Source organism: Anas platyrhynchos, chromosome 1 (assembly GCF_047663525.1).
Source record: "Anas platyrhynchos isolate ZD024472 breed Pekin duck chromosome 1, IASCAAS_PekinDuck_T2T, whole genome shotgun sequence".
NCBI classification, from domain to species: domain Eukaryota; kingdom Metazoa; phylum Chordata; class Aves; order Anseriformes; family Anatidae; genus Anas; species Anas platyrhynchos.
Window position 1 is genome coordinate 37,113,668 of NC_092587.1, and position 27,628 is coordinate 37,141,295.

General features: G+C 43.4%; 2 long non-coding RNA genes across 5 annotated transcripts in view; one reads left to right on the forward strand and one right to left on the reverse strand.

Moving 5' to 3' along the window:
• The window catches only part of LOC140001876 (uncharacterized), a 25,369-nt gene extending 18,179 nt beyond the window's left edge, over positions 1-7,190 (reverse strand). The window contains exon 1 of the long non-coding RNA XR_011807543.1: positions 6,916-7,190. This is a non-coding gene — a long non-coding RNA (uncharacterized lncRNA). The remainder of the gene's footprint in view (positions 1-6,915) is intronic.
• On the forward strand, positions 2,398-27,394 carry LOC106019320 (uncharacterized). Of its 4 annotated transcripts, XR_011807538.1 has the most exons (8): positions 2,398-6,666; positions 6,934-6,988; positions 7,190-7,325; positions 13,525-13,832; positions 18,370-18,933; positions 21,187-21,301; positions 21,892-21,951; positions 26,922-27,394. It is a non-coding gene; the product is annotated as an uncharacterized lncRNA (long non-coding RNA). The 4 variants fall into 4 exon arrangements; XR_011807527.1 differs by lacking the exon at positions 6,934-6,988; XR_011807528.1 differs by lacking the exon at positions 6,934-6,988 and having other exon boundaries at positions 18,370-18,918.
• Positions 27,395-27,628: the final 234 nt, after the last annotated feature.

The window sequence follows — 27,628 nt, forward strand, 5'->3', positions numbered from 1 at the left end:
CTTTTAATTTCATTTACTTTTGTGTATTGGAGCTTAAATTACAGTTTTCCTGCATAGTGAAAGCATAATGCATATGAAAATTTAATCAAGAAGATGGCAGCAGCCTAAAACTATTGTTCTGGGTATAACAACAAACAGTCAAAGTATAAAAATAAAGAGATATGGTAGAAGTTATAACACCCCTTGAAAATGCACCACAGTGGTAGGTTTTTTGGGAGTAAAAGTTGTTCATGGCTCAGTTCAGCTGGGTGCTAAGCTGCCCTGGCAAGGGGTTGCTTATCAATGCTCAGATAAAAACATGGTCTCAGTCTCTCTATCCTTAAAGATGTCCAGAGCTTATACTGGTGAGGACTTGCCCCTTCTTTCTCTCACATAAATGCCAAAAGTTCTGGGTTTTGTGTGCAGGGAGATGAAAATGGGGAGGCTCAAAGACCAGCTGGCTGATAGCTGCCTTCCCTTCCCAGGTAGGTGCTACCTGTTTCCAGGAAGAGATTTGTTAGTCCAAAGGGCAGAGTTAGAATTAATCTTCAAAAATGTGGCTTCTGATAGTAGTTAAAGGACACTGTTCTTTGGGACAGAAGTAATTTTGGGGACAGAAGTAATTTTACCTGGTATTTATAATGAGGTCGGATGTGACTGTATCTAGTCTTTCTGTGTCCAGATCCTGCTTTTGCATGGGCTTGAGTTATACTAAGAGTGATCCAGACTCAATTTATGAATGTTGACCTGTTCATCTGAGGTGTTTCAGTTTCCTAACCGAGATAAGAAGCTTGAAAACTGATATCCCAGAGGGAAATCAGCTGTAAAGTTGTAAACTGCAGACTACGCTAAAAGAAAGCCACCTACGGAGAAACATATCAGCACTGAACGTATTAACTATTATCACTTTACTGGAAACTCCACAACAGTGTTTGCAAAGAGAGTGTGGGGAATTTAATGAACTCATTCATTCATGTCAAATCTTTGTAGCTTATGGTTAAAAAAAAAAATAAAAATCAAATTGTGTGTCCCTAAATACCCCTGACGGCTGACTATGATTTGGTCAAAACACCTCTTTGGAGTGCAACTTCTTTATCCTTTGAAAATGATCAGTTTTAAAACATCAAGCCTCCTCAAATTTATTTCCATTGCCTTTTTAAAAGAAAAGCTTAACTGAATTCATTAGCTAAATTAGTTTCTGATTTTATTCCTGTATGCTGACATAAATCAAAGCATACAAAGAAATTAAAATGACAGCATTAAACATTGATATTCTTAAATATTGATGCTCTGGCTGAATAGGATGTATGTTCAGCGCTTTATTACTTATTGGACTCTTCAATAGGTGAGCAAAGCATTTATGAGAGACTGAACTCACTCAATAAGCTGCTTGGGACTTCTGATATTTAGTGGAAAACACACACAGAATGACTGATTTGTTCTTTCATATGAGGTTTAACTATTTGGAGGGAGAAAACTGGATCAGGTTTTATGGCAGAACATTCACTGTCAGTGGATTTGCAAAGGAACATAAAAGAGTCTGTCATCTATGTCTCCTAGTGTGAGTGGACATATGACCAAATTTCATCTCACAGGGAGAAAACAAACAACAACAACAAGATTTGGAGGAAATACCGTCTGTGGTTACACGGATCTAGCCTCCCCAGTCATTAGGGCAGCTGATGAGCCCAGGTCTTGTAGCTGCAGGAGTTTAGCCAGTCCAGCCAAGCGTAGCAGGAATCACATTGGATTCGGGTGAGAGACTGGCATAAACCAGATGTGTCCCTCCAGCTTGCCCATGCAGAGACCTCCTATGAGGTAACATCGTAGGCTAAGCCAATGCTGTAAAAATGGGCTTGTACTGAGATGTGTAATAAGTTTTTGAATATTCTGTCCCTTGAATGACTTTCTGTTTTAGAAATAAAACCATCACTGATTGCTCACTGTAGAGATAAGGGAGGTAGGTACCTCTGAGCATACAGGTGCTTGAAAATGTATGTATACAGCTTTGCTGTCTTCACCTGGAAGTAAGTAGAAAGTTCAGTGTGATTCTATTCCCTGTAATACTAGAAATTGCCCCCAGAAATGCATGACCAAATGAGACATACATGGACATGCCGAGCTTTGAGACACGGCACTTAGCAGTAAAGCGATCAAATTGCCAGGACATCAGTCTGCACAGGCAGCATAACATCTCTATCCCCCTGATTAGTGTCTTTTACTGCAAGAAGTACAATATTTGCTGCCTAATGCATTCCTCTGCTTTTATTATGCTTGCCAACATTGATAGTGACTCACAGTAAAACAAAGGTAACACTTGACATCCTTCACAAACTCCCACTCATCAATTACAGACCATAAAGCTTCAATGTTTCCATGTGGAAATCAGTGATTTTCAGTGCTGGCTTACGAGGCTAATGCACATCCTTCAGCACATAATCGGCTCAATGCTAATAAGTTAGAAGGGCTCATGCATGGCCAGTCATGCTCAGGCAGCAGCTTATTCAAGAAAGCTTCTATTTTGGGAACAGCTGAAACATATAAAGACTTCACAGGTTACCTCCCAAATGAGTCTCATCACTGCAAATACCCGTGGATGGCGCCTGTGAAGTAGGGCAGTGAGAAGACAGTAACAAAACTGACTGTGGTGATTATGGAAATTTCTGTCTGCATAACTCTTGTGTAGAGGCCGAGGTGGTGGTGCTGCTTGGCCACGCTGTGCCTGGGTGTATGTTGGGTTGGCTGCACACCATCAGGATGGGATACGTGTCCCCTGAAGAAGTCTGGCTGTATTCAAGAGCTCTCACAGAGCATCTCAGAGCCAACCCAATGGACATGGGGCTGACGAAGATGCCTTGCTTTGACTGTCACAGAGTGAGACAGGTCCTCTGTGTTTACAAGGTGCTTTTCTCTGCAGCAGCTGGGAGCTGGGTGGAGGAAGGTTTCTGTGCCCATGGCGTGGGTGTGTGTAGACATTTCTCATGCCCCTGAGCAGTGGTCTGTGACATGCCGTGCCTTTGCTGGCAGAGGGGCTGGGGTTAGAAGTCAGCAGCTGTCTGTGTGAGGTCTCAGATGAGGTGTGCGTCCTCTCAGGAGGAGTTACGAATGCTCACCTTTGTGCTCTCTCATTTGCTGGCTGTGCCTGAAATGAAATGCAAGTTTAAACCACCATCCACTGCCAAAATCTGGCTGTATCACTGCCAGGCATTTGGGTTTTGCCTTTAGCCCACCTGCAGAGCTGTAGGACTTTACCCAACACATTGCATAGGCCAGCTTTGTGCCCCTTGACAGCCAGTACCATAGTAAAGCCTTAAAATCCATCTGCGTTTCTGTGCCTGTCCCCTGAGATTCTCTTGTGCCTTCTGTCTTCCCTGGAGGCTGCTTGGAGGAGTGCTTGGCACAGCCCTGATGGAGTAGTGTAAGCTGGCAAGGCACAGATTTCCCAGAGAAATCATGCTTGGGGTGTGTGCCTGGCAAAAGAGGTGTTGATCCCACAAGTGCGTGCGAGCCGGAATGTGGCTGTTTTCCAGAACACCTCCTCAAAGCCGACATCTGGCCGGCAGGGCTCCAGGATGCCACCCAGGGAAACCAGCTGGAGCCAGGTGTGAAGACCTGGAGGAGCAGCAGAGGGTCTGTTCTCTGAGCTGAAACTCATGCAGAGTTGTGTTCTCTGAGCTGAAACTGGTCTTCATCCTTGCAGAAGTAAGATCTCTGAAGTATCTCACGGGTTGCCTCTCTGGGATTGCCTCCCTGAACAGGATTCCTCAACAATGCTGTTCAATGCACCTGCCGCTGCAGCATAGACAGGTGTTTCTTGAGCAAGACAAAAGCCTGCACCATTTTATGATGCCTCTCACTCCAAACTCAGGAAGCTGCTGTCACCAGAAACACATCTTGTTCCTCGGGATTTCTCTCTTCATGCAGCCCTCCAGCTCCTGAGGTGTTTCAATAAACACTGAGCCTCTGGCCGTGATTTCTAAGGAAAGCAGGGTGTGTAGCCATGAATAATGGAGCTGCTCGGGTTCCCCATTTCATTTATGATTTTAATCCTGCTGCCCATTTTCCTTCCATTGAATGAGAGAGTTTCTCTTTTCATTGCAAGTGAGGAAATAAAATCTTCCATCCTGTATTTTACTCCAGATAAAGATCAATCTTCTGACTTTTCTCCTGCCTAAGACTACTGTGGAGCACCAGCCAGGATTTCTGTCTTCCCTTGCCTTCTTTGGGTGAACTCAGGTCCTTTGCTCTTGGCCCTGACTTTCATCAGTGCTCTTCCCAGCTTTCCAGCTCCTCCACAGGCTGCTGCACTTGTTCTACTTTAACCTACTTGTCCAGAAATCCATAATGCCTAGCTAAACTTCTAAAAAGATACTTAAAGCCTTTTTAAGTCCTTATAGTATTTTTTCATTTCATATATCCTTCACTCGGCAGTGGAAAAATCCAAAGTATAAAGCCATGCTTTACAGAAGAGCTATGATTAATTGATGTTCTAAAGATGCTTTGAATGAATCTATGCAAAAGTCACCTGGTTCAAACCTCTCTATAAAACTGTATTAACTTGGGGTGAAACTCTGTTCAGTTGTGAGTTATAAGGCGGGTTTATGGGTTGTTGTTTTTGTTGTTGTTGTTGTTGTTATTGTTTGTTTGGTTTTGGGGACCTGAAAAAACTCAGTACTTTTACATGGCTTTGACACAAGACCTTGAAAGTCAGTAGGTGCAGAGAAGTTGCAGTTTGAGGTTTTGGAGTGGTAAGAAAGCCGACAGAGCTGAGAGCAGCTGGCAAGTAAAGTCCCGGAGGTGTGAAGTATGCAAACCCAGACAAGTCTGTGCTGCACCTGTGAGCTGGGTGCTCTTGCACACTGCTGGTCTTGTCACTGCTGGCTGAGAGGGAGGAGAGGGAGGTGATGGCTCCAGTCCTTGCTGCAGTGCAGGCATGCTGCCAGGAGAATATCACATCCCTGGGCTACACCAGCACTCTCCACCTCTAAGCTCTCAGATGGCATCCCAGAGGCCAAATAGTCCAGGGACCCCCAGCATCCTGGTTTTGGAGCTGCATGGGAACAGAAAATGTGTGACAGCAAGGGTGAAGTTCTGGGACGGCTGGGGTCTGCTGTCCCATCAGTGTGCTCCCATCCAGCTGCAGTGTCCCAAAACAAAGCACAGCAGGGCTACTATCATCTCTCCTCCCTGTCTGCCTTTTCCTAACACTGACACATGCCCCGGCACACCTGCTGGTGCTGGAGGGCTGTGTGAAGAGGACGGGGTGGTGTGATCTGGGGGCAGCACTGTCTTGTTTCCACATGTGCCATGGGACACAGAGCCCTGCTCTGGAGGCAGCTGAGATGCAGCTGGCTTGCGATGCTCAGCACGTCAGAGCTGAGCACAGTGAGTGTGATGTTCATCTTCAGGTGGGGCCTCATCCTGGCTCCTGTCTCACCAGTGCAACAAAGGTGCTTGGGAAGGCTTTGGGCAGGAAGAGGATCTGTGACACCTTCCAGGATGAGCAACAGGGCTGCAATTTCTTGCTGTAAGGTGAAAAATGGCATCAAAAGCCTAGTAGATCTGGGCTGTCTGCTCTTCCCTTTCCCCTTTGCCTTCATCATTCCTGGTGGCAAGCCCTGACATCTTGCAGCAAGCCACAGGGTTGTCCCCTTCTTTCTTTGCTCACAGTGCGTGACACAACCAGACTGGTCCTGGCTGCACTTTTTAGTTGCTGCTTTAGCACATGCCCAAGCAGTAAGAGAAAGATACTGATCCTGTGTAGACAGTGGCTGGGATGCATTTTGAAATTATGATTTCCCCTTACATAAGCTAACATAAATTCCTGTAACATAATATAAGGCAACACAACATATAATGTAATAACAAAATAGGACACAAATAACATAGTATAGCAACCATTTATATGCACCTATGATATATAACAATGTCTCCTTGCCCTGTGCTGTTTTGGGCACAGAGACTTAAGGGGCAGAGAGGCTTTTTTGCACTAATACCAGCTGGGTACTTGCAGTTCTTGTTGACCCCCACCATCAAGTCCCTCAAAACCACAGTGTGCTGTGCACTGAGATGTTATCTGTGGCACAATGGTTCCTTCCTCAAGGTACAAGGGAAAGAAGTTTTATTCATGAGTGGTTTGCTGTTCTTTTTACCCCTTGGATTGCTACTACTCAGATTCAGCCAGACCTACTGGTGTTTCTGCAACTTCATGGGCAAGGGGGGAAAATTACTTTGTGTGAGCATACACATGAAGATCAGCTGTGTTTAATTTCAGTGTGGAACCTTGTCTGCCACTGTCATTTCTTTTATCAGAAAGTACTGTAGGTAAAATGAACAATAGGAACAAATACAAAGATGCTGGATGATGGAAGAGGTCAACTTCAAGCACCTTAAGGTGGCCCACCATGCCAAAAAAGTTGTCCATGTGGCAGCATAGCCAGCTCCCCAGCTGTGTGCCATGAGTACAACAGCACCACCTCTTGCTCTTCAACTGCTGCAGCTTCCTCACCAACAGCCTGCTCAAGCAAAGCAGAGGGATGCTGAAATCCTGAACTCCTATGAGGAACCAACATCTGCTCCAGCCTAACATTAAAGCACATATCTGAACCAAGAGGAGCCCGTGGTCACTTATGTTCAAGTTGAAGGAAAGACGTTTTACCTGGAAATCCACCACCCACCACTACACAGGTGAGAAGGAAGTATGAAGAGAAACACAAAATGTGAAAAAAAGTGAATGAAAATGTAAAGTAGAAATAAATACAGGAGGAAATAAAAAGGAAAATTGAAAGAGAATAAAAAGTTTCACGATAAAGAAAATGCCTATCTTTATTTTATCTCTGCTCATGCCAGTCCAAGTGTGGGAGTAGTTCTCAGAAGATGATCTCCTGCATTTAAGTGGGCTGTAAAATGTAACAGTAGAAAAAAAGCAGCACTAACCTCTGTTTGCAAGGGCAGGTGTGGAACTTCAGTCCTGAAGCTGGGATGCCTCTCCATCTATTGGCTTGTCCAGGTGAGCTGTGTCTGCAGGTGGAGTAAGCAAAAGGGATGACAATTTTCCTGTTCATGAAATCTGAGTACAAACATCACCTCTTTTTCATTCTGGGAGAGTTCAAGGCCCCCTGATGTAGTGCTTCTGCTATGCAGTATTGAGATGTTTATCTGTTATGGTTTCAGGACACATGCAAACGATAAGCTCTGCTCCAAATTTCAGGCCTGCACAAGACTGGAAGCGGTATGTGGCCCCCAAATCCTCACTGTAGGGCACAGGAGTTTTGGCTTCACCTTTGTTCATCACTAAATAGCAACCTGAGAGGAAGCTGAGCTGGGCTGGGCTGGATTCCTCAAAGGTGAGTGACTTTCATGTTTTACATAATATGCATTTACAAAAAAAAGCGCCCTTGGGGTTGGATCAGTGCCACCTTCTGTGAAAAGCCCTTGGAAAACTTGCTTTGGCTCATCAGGGAAGACCATATTGGATACTGTCAGCACATTAAACTCCTCCTGATGCGGAGGCAAGAGGGAGAACACTCTTGGCAAAGCTGTTGCTTGTTTCAGCTAAGGAACGTAGTAAACAACCCTAAATAATTACACCTCTGAGAAGAGATTTGAGATGAAAATATGAGGATTTTCACCAAAAGAGAAACAAATGCAATTTGTATGCAGAGAAAGATGTTCAGCTTTACAGAGACTGAGGTCTGGGCTGCATGGCATGCTGTTTGAGGCCCTGTCAGAGGAGATTAGTTGTTTCATATAGTAATCATCACTAGCATCCTAATGGATTAAAAATACCCCTCTCACCTCCACAATGGAATATTTTGGATCAACATGACTTGTCTTAAAATAACTCAGCTCAGGGCCCTTGCACTTCTATCAGATACACAGGACACCCTGCAAGAGGCAAAACCTGGCCCTGCCTCTTACCTCCAAGAATGATTAAACAATATTTTTCAAGAGGGAGAACTGAACCAAGGTGGTTTTTTGAAGCTGCTTCCAACTGAGACGTGAGCTCTGGGTGAATGAGTGTGACTAGGTGGTGTGATAGCTAGGGCAATTTCCATGAATGATGCTGATCAGGAGTACAATTTTTGAAAGTAAATTTGACAAGGTGCTGAATTCCTCATAGACCAAGGTTAAGGAGATGCTACCATCAACTCCACAAGCCCTGCCATCTTTCCCCTCAGAGTCAGAAGTGTGTTTTTTTTTCTGGTGGATATGTCTGGTGCCATATTAATATGTTAGATTTAGGAAAGTGAAAAAATAAATGCAAACTTGAAATGGAAATTCTAGCCAGTCTATTAATGTGGTAGTTCACTGTGATCCAGATCTCATTAGTAGCACTGCATTGCAGTTATAGTTACGCTGCACTGGCTGGACTGTCAGAGCCATCAAGGAACAAAAACCTCTCCCTTTTCCCCTTTTTTTTCCCCCCAGTGAATTTTCAACTAGACCTGAGGAGCTGCAGTGCTTGTAGAAAGCAGCCCCTTGTCTCCACAAGGTAGCTGGTAGGACCTGTAGTTCACTGTCCTCTTATGCTAGCTTTCCAACCACATCCAGTAGGTTTCATAACTGCAGAGGAACATCCAGTGTACCTGCTTGCCAGGACAGAGCAGCAGCTTACAACAGGATTACTTGTCTGCAGGTTGCATCCTTCGGTGGCTGGCCAGAGGACTTTACATCAGCTGCATGCAGACTGTTGGAAAGGACCTGGTGGGATTTGTGCTAAGAGCACACCCAGGAAAGCAGAGTTCACACACATCAGCCTCAGCATCCCCAGGCCAGTTGCCTGAATAGGAATCTGCTTCATTTTTCAGCTGCTGACATCCTCAATAATTTTGTTTTCAGTTCTTAAAATACCTTTCAGTTGTCTCTCTCTAAGAAAAAAAAATCTATGTAATGCATAGGATTTTGAGAGACAACACGAGGAAATGTTCCTGTTGTCATTTCCTCTGTCTGGCTGCTCTTTGTCTTATGTTAAGCAAAGACAGAAAAAACAACATGGAATTTAAAGATGGATTTCAAGCGAGCAGAGAGAATTTGAAGGCTCTGGCACAGGTTTTAAAAACCTAGCTTTGTCTTTGGAGTGGGTTTTTGTATTAGCTTTTTGTGGATATGCAGAAGAGTTCGTGGATATGCGTTTCATAGGGTTTAAAATGTGCTCCTCATGCAACGACACCCCGAGCTTAAAGCTGACAGTCTGCAAATACCGATGAGCTCCCCGGATTAACATCGCTCTCTGTTCTGAGTGTACACGAGGAATGGGTTTTCTAGCTATGTGCTTGGCATGTGGCACTCTTTAGGGCAGAAAATGGGTTTAGAGCTGCACAGTTTAGCTTTGCAAATGCAGATTGGGTTGTTTATAGGTTTGGCTGTTTGACTTGTGCTTACAACTATATCAGCTCCCCACAATAAGCCTGCTTGAAATGTGTCCCTGGCAGTCAACTGGGCATTTCTAATCAAGCCTGACTCTGGAGCTACTTCCACACCCCAAAGGGATTACACTATCACAAATCACTGTGTACCATTTCCAAATGGTGTAATTGCTGGATGGCAGCTGGAGGAAATGCTGCCTGCTTCCTAATTTATAGAGATTGAAAAGTCATTTGTTTAAAGGAGAATTAGCTCTCTTTATCATCTGAAAAACAAAGTATTTTATGGCAATCTAAATATGTCAGAGAATTAGCATGCTGACATGAAACAAGGCAGAAAATGCTAAGAATTTTGGAAGACTTGTATGCTATTTTCAGTTTTGTACAGATTTTCCTGTGGGTCCTACAACAACCGGTCCTCCCACCTATTAAATGCCTATAATGTTATAATTTTACCTCCTTTTGAGGTCTACTGGAAAGCTTTACCCTTCAGTGTCTGCAAAATATTTTGAGATTCCCAATGTAGTTCGTTCTCTAAATGTAAAATATGCATTATTCATCCCCTTTTAAAATAGATTTCTGATTTAAGGATTATCTTGCAAGCAAAATGCAACTGAAATGAACAAGTTAGTATTTATGCTTTTCACAAATCCCAAAACCTGGGGAACTTCATTCTTTTCAGACTTTGCAGGATTTTCACTTTATTTAAGGTCCAGTTGATTCAGACCTCTCAGAAATCTGACTGCAATCAGCTCTCAATGAGCCAGCTACACTGGATATAGATCCACCAGTGTGGATATTTGCCTGATTAATTTGGTATTCGACTTATCTGGGGAGCGTATTAGCCCAGATTAATACATTCAGCTCCATGCAGGGTCAGCCAGGGTATCTCTGCACAATAATCCCACTGTGCTCTGGAAACTGGTTTTGCAGAGAGTTAGCTCATGTCTAGAAGGACTTATCATTGTGAATCATCCTTGGATCTATGAGCTCCAAGCTAGCTACAGGTTCCTCCCTCACATCAGCCTCTGGGAGGCTTATCAGCCCAGGTATGTGCAGTGGGAATTATCAAATGTGCATTTCCACGTAAATAAACAAGTCACCCCAGAGCTCACTCTGCCAGGGCTGCAATACAGTGACACCAGAGGACGTTGGCACCAGAGAACTAGCTCAGTACACTAGACCTCATAAGATTTGCAGTAAATTTTCACATAAAAAAGAAAAGGTTGAGAAAGAGACAGGTTAAGAAATGAAAGTTTGTTCATATTCTCACCTATAATGGCTTAATATGTTGGAAAAAAAAATGACAAAGCCTCCACAGGCAGCCCTGCAGTAATGCATGGATTACCAACTGGGAAGTTCATCATGCCACTGGTCTGGCTGAGCTTGGCAGCATCACAGGTTTATCTTTTCACACCCAGCTGCTCTTTAATGGCCTCACAAGCAGGCTATATTGGCCCCACACTTGTCCTCCCAGCTGCCAGCCTTTGTTAGATGTCCAGGTGCTCTCTTTGGCAGGTGACCAGGGCAGGGGAATAGACAGCTTCTTTCTCTCTTAGAGACACTGCCTTCCCAGCACCAAATCTTGCTTTGGTCTGCCAGGCAACCCACTCCTTTCTAGACATTTTGCAGTAGCTCCTTTGCTTATAACTCCATTCAAAAATGCTCTTAACTATAACTGCAGGTAGAGATGCAAACTTGGAGGGTTGCCCTGTTTTTTCTGATTGTCTAGCACCGATGATGTTCGTCTTTGAGTGCCCAGAGCACTGGAAGAGGCCATGCCTTGAAGCTGGCCAGTGGCAACATCTCTTGGCTGCTCATCTCTTCCACACTTCTGCTCTACAAACTAGACTGCTGATACACCTAGGGTTAAAATAGTCCTTCTCAAATAAAGAGAGAGAGTGTGATTTTTTCACTGGCAAAATTGCATCGACACAGTTTACAGGCTGACCTCAGCAACTGTACTTATATGTGTGGGAGAGGGCTAAGTGTGGATTGAGGGCAGGAAAAAGTGTCAGTGAAACAGGGTAGAGAAAGACAGAGAGGCAAGATGTGCTGTGAGGCAGGAATTTCTTACATAACATCCAGACAAAACCCAAACACTAAGGTGCAACGCAGTTTCAAAACAATTAACAGATATTATTTAAAAACTGGAAAGCAGCAAAATTCTTGCATTTATTTAAGAAGAGGAAAGGAAAACTGGGAAAACTATGGATCCACCAGCCTCGATTTAATTTCTGGAACATAGAAGCGTGCTATCTATAAGCACCAAAAACCACAACCCATATGGATTTCTTAAGAATGAAGCATGGCAGAGTTACCTCATTTTTCTTCCCAGGCAGTGCAAGAAGCCTGATGGAAAACAGAAAATCAAAAGATGTCAGATAACATAAGTGTGGTAGGGCTTTTGACCCCTTGTTTCCCCTGGCATTTTTAAAATCAGACTGTAGTAACGTGTTCTTGGAGCCACTATAATGTTGTTGCCTAACCTGCACTCAAGAAATAATTATCAGAGATTTAGTGTCAAGCCAGAAGATTGTAACAAATGAGGGTTCAGAGGTCTGTATAAAGTCCAGGGCATACCAGTATTTTCTATAGTGCTTGAGATGCTGGAAAAGGGAGAATAGGTACTAAGGGGCAGCTGGTATGTAGCCAGGAGGGACTGCAAGCACTTTGAAGGAAATGCCTGGACTTCAATGTAAGTGTGACAAATTGGAGAAATGGTGTGGAAAAGTAGGAAGCAATTCTATATGAAGAAGTGCAAAGTCAGATCAGCATGTGTCAGCAATGGTTTACACAGAGGTGAGTTGCCTTGTGCCTGCAGGGATGGACAGGTGACCTACCAGGGTTTCTCACAGCTTTTGCTTTTCAGTAAGAAGATATTTTACACTGGAAAAGGAAGGAAGGAAGAAGGAAGGAAGGAAGGGAGGGAGGGAGGAAGGAAGGAAGGAAGGGAGGGAGGGAGGGAGGGAATGGTCCTGTCCCCAAGGTGTTAATGGTCAATGCAGATGACGGAGACAAAATGACAAGTATAAAAGAGAGACAGCCTGAAGGCAAGGCTCAAAACATTATCCAGATCTCCTGAACCTCTGTCTGCTGATTCACCCCCTGATAAATTGCTTTGAACTAATAGAGGTTTTGACTGGCATTTAATTCAGTGCACGTTTAGTAGATAGGTCTCTGTTGCTGAAATCTCTGTAACTGGTGTTATAGATGGCAATAGACACAAATAAAATAAAATAAAATAAAATAAAATAAAATAAAATAAAATAAAATAAAATAAAATAAAATAAAATAAAATAAAATAAATAGGGTCATATGGAAAAAATGTTTTTCCACTTACAAAATAATGGTGTGTGGCTCATGTCCCATGGCTTATTGGTCCAGCCCATGGGGTTCCAGGACACCCAGTCCTTCACAGGCTCTGAACTCCATTGCAGACAGTGTCTGATATCCTCCATTTTCCCAGCTTAATTCTACCTTGTAGAATTAAATGCCACGTAACAAATTACATTGTCAAAGCAGACTGAGAAGAAATGAATCTTTCCAACCTCATTCAGTTAATCCAAAATAAATAATGTGATATTTTTCAGTCCATTGCACCAGGAACAGACTATGCCAGATGATTTCTTCTTCCTAATTGAGAAGAAATGGCCGGTTAATGCAGCTGCAAGGGAAATGGAGAGGTCTGGCACTTCCAGGGCTGCAGAGGGGAAAAAAAAAAAACAACTCTGAAAACTCTTGTTTGGTGATATGTCAGAAAGCATCCTCCCCCCTTTTAAGTATATCAAAAAGTGTCTGTCCCTAAGTGGACATAACAGATTTTATATGTTACAGAGATTGACTTGTGGTGAAGAAAAGCAGCTTATGTTTCAAAGTGAACCAGGTAATCACTGGGGTTAATTAGTCCCCTGCAGCCAGGAATGGCCACAGGTGCCACATTATTCTTCTCACTGCACCAAGAAATGAATTGCACACATCACTTGCAGAAAAATATAAGTGTTTTGTGTTTTTTCTTCACCGCTGATTGCAATATAAAAGAAAAATACAGCCTGGTTACAGATGCCCATGAGCCTGGATGTGTTGGCTGCCTGGAGTGGACTATTCTGCCTGCTGAGTAACTGCTCATTTCCTGATTTCTCGTGGCTATCTGTGCTTTCCAAATGGATTTATTTTCCAGGACCCAGTTACAGTCTGTCTGCGCAGCCTCCTCCTCCCGGTGATGCTTGGAGGCAGCCATCAGAGAGCTGCTGGCACTGCTGCCCCAGACGGATGCACCACATGAGGATGTCACCACAGGACCCTAACTGAGGTGGCCAAGTGAGCTGAGGCTCTGGCACATCCCTCTGTCATGATCCCCAGCTGCGTGTCCTCATGGCACACATCCCGTGTGGCTCCTGGCAGCACGTGTGCCATGCAGGATGCAACCCCACGGGTGGATTTCCCACTTCTGGTGCCAGACCATTGCACAGCACTTCTGCCTCTGAGGTGAGAAACTATACGCCACACCTCCTCTGTGGCTCTTTCCATACTGTGGCTTGCTGCAGAGCAAATGATGCCTTCAGATTACAGGCAGAGCCCTCACAAAAGAAATGGCATTGCCCTGCTGTTATTCCACGGCCCTTCTGTATTAGAAGTGGTTCTGTGATAGAAATCAGATCTATGGCCTTTACTTTCCCAGTGTTTACCAGGATAGAAATGTCACAAGTCCTGGATATTTGCTCTGTGGCCCTGTAGTTTGAAGAAATAAAAGATGAGGAACAACAGGGCTGAAACATGTACTTTCTTCTGTGAGATGGGTAATTGATGAAGGTGGAAGTTGGTGGAACTTGTGAAGAGCTTTTAGCTGCTGTTAGAGATAAACCTCTGTGGAAAGGAACATTATAAATGTACGGTGTGGGTGTATTGGAGACAGGAACTGAAATGTGGAGTAAATTCTGTGCTGACATTGTGCTCATCAGCAGAGCCTACTATCCCCATGTGCTCAGTGCCAGTGTTGTGGCTGTTGTCTCAAGGAGATGAAGCTCTTCTTCCCCATGGCACACTCTAGATGTTCCTCACCACAGAACTTTAAAATCTAGTAAATTGTAACACTTTCAGTGGTTAGTAATGCAAACGTGGCCACCACAGTGAGATAAGTAAAACTAAAGAGCATGGCTCACACAAACCCGAGCTGTTACTTTTTTGTCTGCTTTGATCCTTGCATATTTTCCAAAGGTGAACATCGAAGGATGTGCTTTGAATAAGGTCCGTGGTGCATCATAGAATCATAGAATCATAGAATATCCTGAGTTGGAAGGGACCCTTAAGGATCATCAAGTCCAACTCTTGACACCGCACAGGTCTACCCAAGTTCAGACCATGTGACTAAGTGCACAGTCCAATCTCTTCTTAAATTCAGTCAGGCTCGGTGCAGTGACCACTTCCCTGGGGAGCCTGTTCCAGTGTGCAACCACTCTCTCTGTGAAGAACCCCTTCCTGATGTCCAGCCTAAACTTCCCCTGCCTCAGCTTAACTCCGTTCCCGCGGGTCCTGTCGCTGGTGTTAATGGAGAAAAGGTCTCCTGCCTCTCGACACCCCCTTACGAGGAAGTTGTAGACTGCGATGAGGTCTCCCCTCAGCCTCCTCTTCTCCAGGCTGAACAGGCCCAGTGCCCTCAGCCGTTCCTCGTACGTCTTCCCCTCCAGGCCTTTCACCATCTTCGTAGCCCTCCTCTGGACATCACCTGCACCAAGTACACACAAGTCACTAGACACAAGTCTTTGTATATTATTTTTGCTATTTCTGTATTATTTTTTGCTATCAGAATTACTGGTGCATAATGCAATATGCTGTTATGACATAATATATCTAAGAAAAAAAAATACTTAGTTTACAGCTGACTTGAATTATTTAAAAATCATTATAATCAGCTGCTGCTTAACATGGATTAAAATAATTTATTTTCCATAACATGTTTTCCAGTACATAGAGACAACTTGGAAAATGTATGACAGTTTGAATAATAAAACAAGAATAGCTCGTTTTTGTTCTTGAAAAGTGTTGTTTAACTGCAAAAAGCATAAAACATTTAATATAGAAAATAGAATACAGTGTTCCACTCTGAACTAACCAGAAGTTGTCTATAATGTTGCTGTTGTTTTTTTTTCTTATATGTACATATGTATGTATTATACCTTAATTGAAATTCTCCACTGCAATGGTAATATACAAATATTTCATTAGAAGGTAAGAAAAGTCTATAAAATTAAATGTCCCTCTATATTTTTTTAATAGGAAAATTTCAATTTGAAATAATTTCAATGTTATTGAAGTGACACTGAGAGTCACCATATATTGAGCAAATTATTTTTAAGGCTTTCTGTTTCAGGGATACTTTGCAAATCATCTGCAGCTATTCCAACAAGGAGTACACCCAAGATGTAAGGTGCTGGGACTTGGCTCTATGCAGAGATTTGGGGCTCTGAGCATGCCCATGAGTGGCCTGTGTGGCAGAAATCATCAATGGATGGACTGAGAGACACAAACCCAGCAAACCTGGTGCTGGTGAGGCAGTGAACCCTGCTGGGGAGCCTTGATGGAGTGGCCGCACCAGCACAAGCCCCAACAAGGCACCACCGTGAAATTGGCAGAGTGCTCCTAGCTTCTAGGTCTTTCCAAATGTCAAAATACATCACTCCACTGTTTGTATTTGCTTGCATTTCATGCTGAACGCTGCTATAAACAGCTCATTTAGAGAATGGGGAGGGCTCAGCAGGTGCATCCAAGGGTGCATGGTGCTTTAAAAGAATTTGACAAGGCTCTCAGATGCATTTGGATAATAAACACAAAATGCAGTGGAAGAGAAAGTGAATGTTGGACACCTGCACTTGGCAGAAAAAAATGATCCAGCAAAAATTATGAATGCAATTCACACTTTCTTTGAAAATCATGTCTTTTAAAGAAACTACCTCTGATCAAAAATGTACTGTAAATCATCATAAATTTACTCTCTTCTTTAAAACTAAACTGTGTTTAACACATGATTAGAAAAATCAGGTTTTCACTTGACTTACACCCATAATTAAGGACTATATTATTTTGGCTCAACATCTGATTTGCACGGGCATGTTCAAGCATGTGTTTTTTTGTATGGCTTCAGCACAAAGTGTAAAGGCAGAGGAGTGGAACACACAGCCCACAAGGTGTGTTATATTGCATGCACAACCAACAATGAAAATGTAAATATAAACAATCTGGGTCAGACATAAATAATTAAGCAAATGGGGAAGGGTAGAACAAAGTTGCTCAGAAAGCTGAGCTCAGAGCACGCAATAGCACAGGTCACTCAGAGAAAGGTTTGCAGCAATGCTAGGTCAGGAATCGTGCCTTGCAGCTCCTCAGGGAAGCACACTCTAGGAAAAAAGGCAGGGAAGATAAATTATTTAGTGATCTTCCTTGTTATATGAAAGACAAAGAAGAGAATATCAGCATTATTAGCAAGGCACTACATATTTTAAGGATAACTGTGAGCCCCAGAAAAGTCAAAGATGTGGCCATATTTTACCAAAACATGTTTTCAGTTTCTCTAAGCAACTAACAAACACAGTGCTTTGTGTGCAGATGAAGAAATATTCATGGCTTTGAAATAAAATATGTGAAACTCCCACTTGATGGTTGGAACTAGGTGGAGCTCTCATGTGTTTTTGACCATACATTTCAACAAAAATTTGTTGAGTACATACCAGATTTAATCAAACAGCCACAAATTAATCAAACAGCTTACAAATATGAAAGAGGCATGTTGGAAACGGGAGAGGAGAGGGGTACAGCTTCCCACCGTATATTCTGCTGATCCCTCTCAGTAACCAGTGCCTCCAGCCATTCCTGTTGAGTTTACTGAGGCCTTGACATTTGCCCTTCTTTGACTTCATCCAATTACTTCTAACATCTGAAACATCACATGGCAGCGAGTTCTTCTGCTCTGTGCTCAATAGTAAACTCATTTTATTGGCATTTCTTCTTGGGGTAGTATATGGAATATTTCTCAATTTCATATATATATGTATATTATAAAAAAAATAAATAATCTCAAACTGCAATATTTTGTCCCAAACAGCTTTTCCAGGCAGAGAGATGATTGCAAGCAAACCTTTCATAAAAGGTCCTTGCAGTCAACCCTAGCAGAGCAATATCATATTGAGCACTCACCCTGAAATAACCTGATGGATTTTGCAAGTTTAAGAGCTCTCTTTTGTGTTAGATGAAACAGGAGATTTTGTGTGCATTACCTCTTCATCTGAGGTTCTTAACACACAGTAGCATAGTACAGTAAATAATAAATCTTAACACTCATTAACTGGCTGGCCACTGTGAAATGTTTTGTATATTCCTGATGATTATAAATTACAGTGAAATCAAAAGGAAAAAAAGCAAAACACCTAACACATGAAAGCCTTGCAAAGTTATGAAGGGCAAAAGGGCTTATGAGGTCTAATTTATTTTGAGCAGTCTGTGCTGCTTTGAAAAAAATCCTCTGCAAATGATTCAGCAGGGTTATCTGAGGAAATTGGCCACCACAAGGAGTGGAGTCTTGTTCTGGGGTTTACAGTTCATCTTCTGCCTGTCTCTGCTTTTCACTTTAATCCAGATAAACAAATATAAAATGGACAGAGGAAAAAAAAAACAAAAAAACAAAAAAACAAAAACAAAACAAAACAAAACAAACAAACAAACAAACAAAAACTTAGTAAATGTTTTTAAAGGACGCTGTTGTAGCAAGAAGACCAGAAGAGGGCTGACCACATTAATATTCTGTTTTTCCTGAAGTGGGGCACCTTGGTGAAGCAGGCAGTCAAGGGTTAATATCCTTTCTGTAGGCTCTAAATTCATACTGGGATGCTTAAATTTTACCTATACTCTAATCCCATCCATTAAGCACTATCCAGTCCAGTGAAAAGGCACCACCAGCATCAGGCAAACACAAAGTAACAACATTTTCCACATTACTACATTTATTTTACCATCATTTTCTCCCATTTGGCAGCAGACCTTGGTGACCCACTTCATCTGGGCCCAGGACATGATGAGTTCTTCAAGAAGGATCTTACTGCAGGTCTGAGCCATGGGGCAGGAGGACAACATGCCCACACCTTGCACGACCCTGCAGCTCTACCATCCTGCGCCCTCAAGTGAATGGTGTTGGTGTCATTGCTGTTGCAGAAGAGTTTGCAGAAAGTCTTCACACCTTGTGCCTGGAACAAAAAACTAGTGCTGGATTTCACCTGTGAAATTTGGGATTTAAAACGAGAAGCACACAGATGTGCCCTAAGGATGAGCCAGCTGTACCGGACACTGAATCCTGGAGAGAGGTTCAGTTGAAAAAGAGAGCTGCCTCTCTCACATTCACTTTGACCAGATCTTCCTTAGTAAGGCGACTTTTGTGGATCACGTTAATTAAGTGGGCTGTCACACAGAGGCAGATAAACACCTGCTATACTTCAAGGCAGGGAGGGTCGTGGTGTTACGACAGAGACAAGCATATCAGCGTGAGCAGGCCACTGAGCACTGGGGCTAAATTCAGGTACAAGACCGGGTGAGTCACCTGCAGGTAAGAGGTTAATGTCAGCACTGTCTTCAGGAGAGACTGGCTCTTAAAATATCACATCTGAATGCATGCTCTTCTCAAGCTACAGAAACCTGCCAGGCCTGCTGCCAAGAGGAGTTGGGTTGCAGGTGCTGTGGTGCTGGTTCCTGGCTGCTCCTGCAGGATGTTCTACACCAGTATATATTTCCAAATCCAAGACAGCATCTTTATCTTCAAACTGCAGTGGGTGCCAGACCACTCTCCCCCAGCGATCGCTGGATGAACCTGGAATGGTTTCCACGGGGTTCAAATATCGAGGAGGAAAAATCCTAAGGCATAAATTTCACAGCTTGATCTCCTATCTCCTCTCTGCAGCAGCCTGCAAAGGTGCTCCTGAGTGCTTCTTCTCCCAGGCTTCAGACTGTGTATATAAGCAATTTTTGCATGCTTTGATGCCTAAATTCTTGGTACATAGCTTCAGGCAGGCAGCTCAGGTACCTGTGGTGGGACCAACACCTCCTTGGGCTTTCCCCATATCAAGTGTCACAAGCAGGCCCACCAAAGGCTGGCTTGGATCCTTTTTTTACAAAACTATCCTATCTACACAAGGAAAAAATGTGTGCGTGTCTCTATGGGCATGCATGGAGGTGCACGTATGTGCACGAGCATCCTTACAGCTCTGCAGAACAATTTGATGCTGTCTGAAAATGCAGCCTGAGGTATTTAAAAGCGAGGAGCACAATATATGGAGAGGAATACAGTACCCTGCTAAAAATATTGTATGTCTGATCTGGGAATACTTATGGTTTAAGTGGGCTATAAATGAACACTTAACTGCTTTAGAGCTGTGAAGTGATGACCCTCAGGTGGCCTTGGGACATGCCGCATGGTCTCCTGTAGCTGCCACTCCACTGAAAATAGTGGGGCTGAGCACCGCAGAGGCAGCCTGGAGTGCAAGGCTGCCTCCAGGAACCAGCAGCCTGTCCTCTGCCTGACTTAATGCTCTGATGTTTCCAAAACAATGAAATTCTGCTCTCCTAAATGGAATAAATGATATTTACGAATGCCAAATCAAAAGCACGTGTAGGCTGAGCCCCACATTTTAATACCTGGAATCATACTGCTTTTGCAATACAAACCATAAACCATTCTCACGAGAAAGAGATAAGCACTGATCATTTAGTACATAAATCATTTGAGGATGTTAAGGCTGTATGACAGAAAAAATATTTAACACAGATTTTTAACAAATATAGGAGCAAGGTTTGGCTTATTCCAATTCATGGCATTTCTTATGGGAAACTATTTGGACAATTGCTCCACATTTGTTATGTCCTTCTGAGTATTGCTAATTTTAGCACAAATGATTGTTCATCTAAAAATTCATGCCTGAAATGAAATGCTTCTCTATTTATTATTCTCTTCTCATAAATGTTTGCTACCCAGTCACGAGAGGGAAAGCACGGAGTAATAGCACAGCTCCCCACATGGCACAAATAGCAAGCAGTAGAAAGAAGCACTAAGGCAGTTTTGGAGATGAGCTATGTCAATTCAAGTTAATATTAGACATAAAGCCTTCTTCATTCCTTGCATGCTCCACCAGAGATACAATGTCACCCCCAAATCAGCACACCTCCCACCTTCCCAGACAGCAGGGCAGCACCACCGCTGAGTTTACAGGGTTGGACATCGTGGGGTTTCTCCCCACCAAGCTTCAAGGCAGCAGAGCCTGGAAGAAGGACTTGGGGGTGTCCTTCCTGTGTGTCTAGGTGGGCACAGTCAGGACCCCAGTGTGTGTCTGAGACACACTGACCCCACTGTGTGGGCTGAAACAGCATCACAATCCGGTTTCTGTGCTATGCAGCAGCATCTACGTTCACATGCACCCTTGCAAATCTGGGAAGTGTACCAGGAGTGACACCTGTCTGCCTATTAGTTTCCTTTCAGCAAATTTGATGCTAACAGTATCCCTTAGCCAAGAGAGGATTCAGAAATTTGGTTTCACATCCTAGTTCATTATATTACTGGTCAACTGCACCACTATAAGAACAAATGCAAACTAGAGGTCAGTCTGCAGCCATCAAACAGGAGAAGATGAGAAAGATGTTTTTATTAAACAAATATTCTCAAACTCATAAGCTTAAGTGTGACCAGCATAATGCAACCAATTCCTATGGAAAGCCTTCAGACTGCTTATGATTTTCCTTTTATATTTCATAACCGTTTAACTCCTCATCCTAAAAAATTCTCTCCTAATCTTCTACTGTTTATTTTCAGTCCCTGTGATGACCTCTTTCATCTAGTGGGGATTCTGTTATTAATGAAGCTGAAGCAACGCCTTCTCATAATCTTTCTGCTGCTGAGCTCAGAACTCCAATTCCTAGAACATTTGGTATGAAGGACATTTTGTTTATCTGATAAGTTGAGGCTATATTTTTTCCCCAGTGTAAAATAATCTGGCCACACCTTGTTGAGCAATTTTGTGTGTGTGTGTGTGTCTAGACCATCACCTGGCTTAATGCAGTCAAAAAAGGTCAAAGCAAAAGTGTTAAAAAATATATATATCATGGAAAAATAGGCCTGGGTTTCAAAGTCTAATGAGAAAAGGTGTATCCATATACTGAATGTGAAATAAACAACTGCAGGAAGGAATGATTCAGGATTTAACTGCAGTCTTGGAATTATTGGTAATTTTGCTACCCAAGAAAAAAACCTGTAATTAAAGGTGAATACAATTCACTGCCATAAATTACTGTCCCAAGCAACTGGGAATGAAGGCAGGCAGTTTCAATGTTATGGTTGAAATTGTGGCAGCCCAGTCCCCCAGTCTTGGCTGGCACCTCCCAGGCAATGTAAATAATAATATTCTCAAGTAGCCTTTGTGACGGGAGCTTTAAAGGTACACATGATAATTGGGGCTATTTTCAAAATAGTTTGTTCTGCTCCTCCAGAGCAGTCATTGGAGTGACTACTGCTTTTCAGGTTCCTCTGCTGCCGTATGAGGCCGTGTAAGTGCTCCCTTGTGGTGTTACTGCCAAGCAGGTGAGTGATGCTCAGGATGCACGGTCCTGTGTTGAATATCACCACACAGGGCCTCCCGGTTCCTCCCATTGCTAGTGTTTCATGCACCACTACGATGTTTTCCATCTGTCTCTGCATCACCTCCATGAAAAGAGTATCTGAAAAAAATGGCCAATAAACCATTAGAAATGCATTCAACATTTCTGTTTCATATTCACGTGAAGTGAATGTCTCATGGGCATTTAAAGCAGTTAGCAAAGGGTAAAAAGCATCAAAAGACAGTGCTAACCAAATTCCAGTACCTTTGGGTTTTGCTTTGTTAGTGATATCCTAGGCTTTGCTTTGTTAGTGATATCCTAGGCTTGTAAATACATACGAATCCCACAAACAGATCAATTCTGCTCAGCCTATTTCTCTCCTTGGTACATTCATCTTAGTTTATTGGCTCATGGTTGACGTCTTAGTTTATTGGTTCATGGTTGACGTGCACCTGCTTTAACTCATTTGTGGTCTCATCATTAGTCCCTGGTAAAGATGTATTTCTGCTAAATCCAGCCCCTGCCTTTTCTTTTTAACACAGTGCACTTCTAATTACATCTCCTGCCAAAGGTGGTGTGAGTTTTTGTGTCACACCAGCCTGCCTTGGAGGGAGCAGTTGAGAGCGCAGCGGATAATACTATGTGACACATGTTACTCAGCATTTTCATCACCGCATTAGTCCTGTTACTTCATATTTGTAAGTTTGAAAACAGTAACATTTTCTTTTCTAAGTGCCTTACATAAATAGGCCTTAGTGAGAACAACCCCATTCCAAAATGAAGACAGAAAGTAACAGGCTCGATCACTTGGAAACAGCAATTTGTTAAACAGAACAGAGCACTCCCATTGCTTTTGGTCCATCTTTATTGCTTCCAGAAGGCAACACTCTCAGGAAACTTTGCATGGCCAGATGTTCAGTTTTTACAGCTGTTGAAATATTTTTGGAAGGGCCATCAGTCAAGATAAAATTACAGGTCACTGGGGACACGTTCTGACCTTTGCAGGAAGACGGTGGTTTGGCTCACAGACCGGCCTTCCTGGCCAAAAGTCTGCCGGGAGGTGGATGCTGTGACATCTCTAATTGGACCCCATTATTCAAGCTGATGGCCTCGCTCACGTCTGGGTATTACCCTGCAGTGCGGGACAGCGGAGTCAGCCTGGCGAGGCCTGGTGGTTTTAACCCTGGCAAAGCAGCATCTAATTTATGTGCTGATCACTACCGTGTGATTAGCATCACCTACTTGCTGTCATTTCTAAACAAATAGATTGAGATGTCCTGCCTTGCACCAGGAAGCATCTCATACCACAGATGCAATGGGAGAGGTCACTGAATATTAGCTGTGACACCAAAATCCTGCCGTGCGTGCTGGTTTTCATGTGAACAGAGGGAACATGGGCACTCACAATCCACTCTGTTGCCTCCACGCAGGCAACCAGCACTGAGTCTTCACCTGTCCTTGCATCGCTCCTCCAGGAGGAGGGAGGTTCCTACAAGTCCTTCATCACATCTGTCAACCCCTTGCAGGTGTCCTGTGTACCCGAGGGCCTCTTGAATGGCACTAGGTACCCACTTGTGTGCAGCTGAACCAAGCTCCTGGTGGGCGACCAGATGAACAAGGCTGGTGGGGGTTAGTGGAAAGATTCAGCCTTGTGAACATGGGTTTCTAATTCTGCTCTATGAGCCCTGGCCTCCACATGCCACCCCAAGAAAGCACAACCTCTGTCGCAGCTCTTGGCCCCATCAGGGTGTCACTGGACCCTGGGTGCAGGCAACTGAACCAGACCATAGGCCTCCCCAGCCAGAAAGGCAGCCTGGACACCCTGTGCTGGGGCAGGCTCCTGCATACTGACACCCACACACAGGTTTCTTCATCTGGAGATAAATCTCGGCCATGGTTTTCCAGAGGCAAGTTAGATCCAGTGTTTCCCAACAGTAACGCCTTCAGTCTCCTTCTCAGATCGAGCCAAATTTGCATGAGGCACCAGAAGTACTTCTAAGGAGCTGTAACTTTAGATAGCTGAGCATTTAGTTATCCATTGTTAAACATATCAGTCCGTAACTGGAAATTGCAACCCAGTGGGGACAATGTACAAATCTTCATGTGGCTGATTATAAAATCATTAACTATTTTATTGTTCTTTGTCATTTTTCCCTAGTCAGACATTTTTCCAGCTAGCAGAAATCACAAATTATATTCATACTAAAATTGCACATTTGGTAATTGATTAAAATTGTTACTTCTTTTAACTATTCTTTCAGTCAATTGCAATAGTAAGGTGAAGAAAGCATCCAGCACAGTTAGATTGAGATCTCATTATCAGCATGAATTGCCCTAAGTGGAGGCTCACCCCAAAAGACCTGATTCCAGCTGCTTGTTCCCTCTTGTTCCAGCAGCAGTGTCCCTGCAGCTGCAGGATGAGTCGAGCCAGGGAATTATCAGTTGAAAAGGAGTTTTGTTGGTTTTTATACCTGGTTAGTACTCAGCCAGATGAGGCTCAGTCGGGGACTTCACAGACTCTAATGCTGGCACATGGGAGGCACGGGAACAAGGGAACATAGGTGAGCTTAAGCCTGCTGCGAATCCTCAATCTGAAAACTATCTGAAAAATTCTGAATTTATGGTTTAGGGTAAAAAATATATATTACAACACTTGGACTACATTAAAACTATCAGTAGCTCAAATGCCAAAGCCTTTGTTTTCTCTACAAAGAAGCCTTGATGTAGTCACTCTTGCGTGCTGATCTTGCAAGACTAGCAGTCTTTTCCCTGCTGCTGAGTGAGTCCCAGATGGTTCATACAGCTATTTGTCCTACATGCTTATAAGGATCCATTATCTGGATAGCTGACTTGTGCAGCAAAAGGTTTTCCAACCCAGAATGTTTTGTCTCAGTGCTCATTGCTATGGTTTTCAGCCATATGTGCAACGTTTTAATTGATATATTTATTATTTATTATGGAATCGCTCCTGTGGAAAAGAGCTTGTTGAAAAAAAAAAAAAAAAAAAAAAAAAAGTTTAATGCCATGACCAGAACACAGTGAGGATTGAGGTCATTCACTGCCGCAGGGCCAGAAATTTTGCAGCTGAGATTGTCATAAACTGAGCACCTGCCTAGTTCATTTTTGGCTGCTTTATGCCAGTGATGTTAATCTTGCTGATCTAAAAAGCAGGCTGCAAACCTGGTGAAAAAAAGCAGGAGTTGTCTGATGGTTTGCAGGGCAGGGTGAGGCTGCAGGAAAAGATTTTGCTTGTACAGAGGAAAAAGTACAGCCTTTCCTTTCCTTTCCTTTCCTTTCCTTTCCTTTCCTTTCCTTTCCTTTCCTTTCCTTTCCTTTCCTTTCCTTTCCTTTCCTTTCCTTTCCTTTCCTTTCCTTTCCTTTCCTTTCCTTTCCTTTCCTTTCCTTTCCTTTCCTTTCCTTTCCTTTCCTTTCCTTTCCCTGTTTCTTTTTCTTCTTGTTTTTCCTTTTCCTTCTTATTTTTCCTTTTCCTTCTTCTTTCCTCTTCCTTTTTTCTCTTCCTCTTCCTTTTCCTTTTTTTCTCTTTTATCTTTTTTCCTTTTCATTTTTCTTCTTCTTTTTTTTTTCCTTTTCTTTTTTCTTTTCCTTTTTTTTTTTTTCCTTCCCCAGGCACCCCTGCATTCACACAGCCGAGCGCCGTGCCCCCGCCGGCTCCAGCAGCACCCAGGGGTGGCAGTGACACCTAGCGGTGCGCCCGCACCCCCCGCACCCCACAGCGGGGCGGCCCGGGGGCAGGGGATGTGTGGGGTCTCCGCTGCTTCTGGGATGTGGACTGAGCAGCCCCGAGCTGGGCAAGGCTCCCCGCGGCCCCCTTTCCACGCCTCCTGTGGGGCATCTCTCAGCATCCTGAGTGGCTCAGCTGCCAGGGCTCCCTGAAACGTGCCGCTAATTGGGCTCTCTTGTACTGGTTTTGGAGAGGTTTGAGCAATGGGGGAGGTTTGGGAAGGAAGGATGTGCCCTTTGGCTTTGGATGTGGCTTTGTCACAGAGGGTTGTGTTAGGTGGGTGGGTACAAACCCGGCTAGAACATCCCTGCCTGCCAGCATGGCACTGGGTGCCCTGTGGCGTGACAGTGCCCTATGGGAAGCACAGCTCTGATGTGTGCTAAAGCTGCTTTTCAGCACCTGGATCACACATCTGGCCTGGCTGGAGAGGGCTGAGGATGTGTCTTATAATCAACACATCCATGGGCTGCAAGCTCTGCGGTGAGAGGTTCATATTTTTGTCCAGTGCATGCATAGCACCTATAGCAAAGCAACAGTCCAAGCCTGGGGTTGCTCTGTGCTATAGTAGCACAAACCGTAGTAAGGAACCTTCATGTAGGATAAATAAGCAAGGGGATGTGGCAGAAATAAGGCCAGTTGTTGTGTTATCCTTGCTCTTTGCACAGACTCTTTTCACCTTGGCAAAAGGAGCTCAGCTATCATTTGGAAATGTAGCACAGCCAGTTTTCAGTGCCTGAATCACAGAAGCCCACATGGCCCTGTGCAAATGTTTAGAAATAGGCACCATGACCCCTCTTCATGGACATAACTCACGGGCCCAGACAGTGCAAGAACACTGTAAGGAAAAGACATCATTGCAGCAGGTGCAACAGCTACTTAACAATGGATTTTTCTTTTCCTTTTCTGAGCATATTCACTGTCTGCTGAACTTTACACTGGCTCTCAGAGTATTGGCAGGTTTTCTGGTTTGGCATGCCTTTGAATCGTACAGGAATCCTGAACTCACTCTCAAATCCATTTAAACCCCCTTTAGCACAATGCTTCTACTTAGACTAGTTTAAAATAATAAAAATGAAGACAACAGTAAATGTTGAAATTTTGCTTTTCAGTGGCCCCAACAGCTATGCAGTCACTTGGCACCTGCCCTCATAAATCAGCTTAGAGTCCAGCCAAGATGAGCTTCTTTAAAATACCCTTTTATTGCTTCACAGGGTATTAGCTTTTTGCCATCACAGATTCAAAACATGCCTGTGCTTCCTGGAACTGGTTGGACTGCATCCCCTCTTCTACTTCCAAAACAGAGACTTGTTGTAAAAAACACTATGCTCGTTCAGACTGCACCGCTACCAGGTGCAAGCAGCTGATAGAAGAGAAAAGGCATGAAGCAGCTGAGAAAAAATGAAGATATCAGATGGAGTTAATCTAATTCCCAAGGAGGGAAACAATGATATGTCAACAGGTCCTAGGCTAAGAGGAGGAAGTCCTTCTGAGAATACCTTAATACTGGTTGCCAGTAATTGCTCATTTTGGGGAAGAGAAGAGAAAGGAGAAGAAGAGAAGAGAAGAGAAGAGAAGAGAAGAGAAGAGAAGAGAAGAGAAGAGAAGAGAAGAGAAGAGAAGAGAAGAGAAGAGAAGAGAAGAGAAGAGAAGAGAAGAGAAGAGAAGAGAAGAGAAGAGAAGAGAAGAGAAGAGAAGAGAAGAGAAGAGAAGAGAAGAGAAGAGAAGAGAAGAGAAGAGAAGAGAAGAGAAGAGAAGAGAAGAGAAGAGAAGAGAAGAGAAGAGAAGAGAAGAGAAGAGAAGAGAAGAGAAGAGAAGAGAAGAGAAGAGAAGAGAAGAGAAGAGAAGAGAAGAGAAGAGAAAGGAAAAGAAAAGAAAAGAAAAGAAAAGAGAAGAGAAAGGAAAAGAAAAGAAAAGAAAA